The following is a 2,292-nucleotide window of genomic DNA, read 5'->3' on the forward strand; positions in this document are numbered from 1 at the left end:
CATCACAGTTGCTCCATTAGTCCTAACAGTATTTCTTGTTCACAGAAATAAACTCTATTATGGAGTTAGGAGAGCTCTTCATGTGCTTTCTAAATTAACAAAATATTGCTCCAAAGGTATTATCTTCCCATTCATGTCTTTTGAATTTTAACTTTTTCCCCAGCATTTTGAAAATGTCTCCAAATTAGTATTGTCTTCCAAGAAAAAAAAAAAAAAAGGAAACCTGTCTCTGAGTTTCATTTTCTTTTTCCTTCAATAAACATTTTGACTTTCTGGTATGTTCAAGGCACTAAGCAAACTGATGTATACAATAGCCACAGCCCCTAGGGATGTTCTAGTTTGAGAAAATAAGATATGGATGTAAATATCTTTCAGGAAATGTGTCATAAGAAATGTCTAAATAAAGAGCTATGGGAAGAAGAATAGCCACATGGTTATTCACCAAGATGCCAATAGTGGTTATCTGTGGGAGTAGAATTTTCAATAATTAAATTAAAAAAAATTTTTTTGGGAGAGAGGTAATTCTTGTGGGACACAGCAGGGTGTCTGGTCAGTGACATGGTGACGCGTGGGTTGGTAAAAGAATTTACTAGAGATAAAGTATGAGAATGGAAAAGGAGTTTATTAGGTTATGCTACTATAGGCAACAGCCGGCCACACTGGTGAGGGATGCCTGCGTAAGCAGTGAGAACCGAGGGCGAGGGCCGGTTGTTGGCATCTTTTATAAGGTCAACTCACAAGGTGCCTGATCGGCTTGTGCGCAAATCTCTGATTGGTCGCAGGTGAGGTAGGAGGTTTAGGGTCCATGAAGGGCTGTGGGGTTTGACTCAGATAACGTGGGCTGAAACAGGCCAGCTTCGGCTATTGTGAGATTAGGCACATAGGGCTGTTATAATTTATTAGAGGAAACATGCCCAGTAAAGAAAGTACTTTATCTATTGAGGGATCACAGGCAGACATCTGAGAGCCCAGAAATGGGGGTCCTTGGACTTGGAAGGACGTCAGTGGGCCCAACAGTAATTAGGTTTATTTATGTGTTTATTTATTTAATGGAGGTACTGGGGATTGAACCCATGACCTCATACATGCTAAACACACGCTCTACTGCTAAGCTATACCCTCCCCTCAATAATTAAAATTTTTGTTTTGCCTATCTGTAGGTTCTAAGTTTCTAAAAATAAATATGTATTATTTGTGGAAATGAAAATGGGGAAACATACTTGATTTTTAAAAGTGCTATGGGAGTTTAAACAAGAAATTCCTTCTTTTGAGAGTGCTGGGAAGACAGGCTAGGGTGAGGACGTAGACACTGAAGGAATGTAGTTGGGGTGAGCAGAGGGTGCATTTTACATTCAACTAAGCATGAAATCAAGACGCTATATAGTCACTGTGAGAAGACAACTAATTCAGCCTGTCTAGAGACTAGTGTGTGAGAGAGTAGAAAAGATAAAGTTAACTGGCCAGGGCCTGGAGCCCTTTTAGTGTCAGCTGAGGAGGCCAACACTTCAGAACGGAGTTATCACCGGAGGAGACTAGAACAAACACAACCTATGTGCTGGGGAAGGCTCAGGAGGCAATACCCTAACAGGAGGTAAGACTAAATCAAGATATTCAGGCAGAGTATGCAGGCTAGGGTGATAAGAACAGTGGCAGCCTCTGGGCAATCAGTCCTCAGCATCAGGAAGGTCAAAGACCTCAAGGGAGGCCCTGAGGGAAGCATGGGAGTGTGAACCATGCAGTTGTGAATAGGCAAAGTTCCAGAGAACAGAGGGGTATGTTCTACAGCAAGGTGATGATGTAGCAGTAGCAGTGGGGCTGTCATTCAAGGGAAGAATCCATTCTTTTTTTTTTTTTTTTTTTTAGGGGATAGTGTGAACGGACTCCCCCCCCCACAAATTATGCAGTTGAGTTTCCCACATTTGGGGAAATCGCAGGGGTCAGCACATCTGGAGTGCAATGCATAAGCCTCTCCCTGGGAAAACCACCTTCGTGACCATGGTATCTCCCCTGCCAGATAAGTATAAGAATCCATTCTTAAGAAGAGAGAGAGCAAGGTGCAGAGGAATTAAAGAGGAAGAAATAAGGTAGAGAGGCTGGAAAATATATGTGGGAAGAGTGATAAAGATGATCCTGAATCAATATCTTTTGAGGCATGTCCTGAGAGTTGAAACTGAAGACTTGGAACCATAAGCTGGCCAGCCGTGTGTTTTCCAGAAAAAATATAGAAATAATTACTTCTAGCATGGACATGTAAATATAACTATTTTCTGTCTTGGCTTTGCAAACATTTGG

General features: G+C 41.6%; 1 non-coding gene across 1 annotated transcript; it reads right to left on the reverse strand.

Annotated features, from left to right (window-relative positions):
* Positions 1 to 1,860: 1,860 nt before the first annotated feature.
* On the reverse strand, positions 1,861 to 2,022 carry LOC123614973 (U1 spliceosomal RNA). The gene has a single exon (XR_006722488.1). It is a non-coding gene; the product is annotated as a U1 spliceosomal RNA (small nuclear RNA).
* Positions 2,023 to 2,292: the final 270 nt, after the last annotated feature.

Source organism: Camelus bactrianus, chromosome 15, assembly GCF_048773025.1.
Source record: "Camelus bactrianus isolate YW-2024 breed Bactrian camel chromosome 15, ASM4877302v1, whole genome shotgun sequence".
In the NCBI taxonomy this organism is placed as follows: Eukaryota; Metazoa; Chordata; class Mammalia; order Artiodactyla; family Camelidae; genus Camelus; species Camelus bactrianus.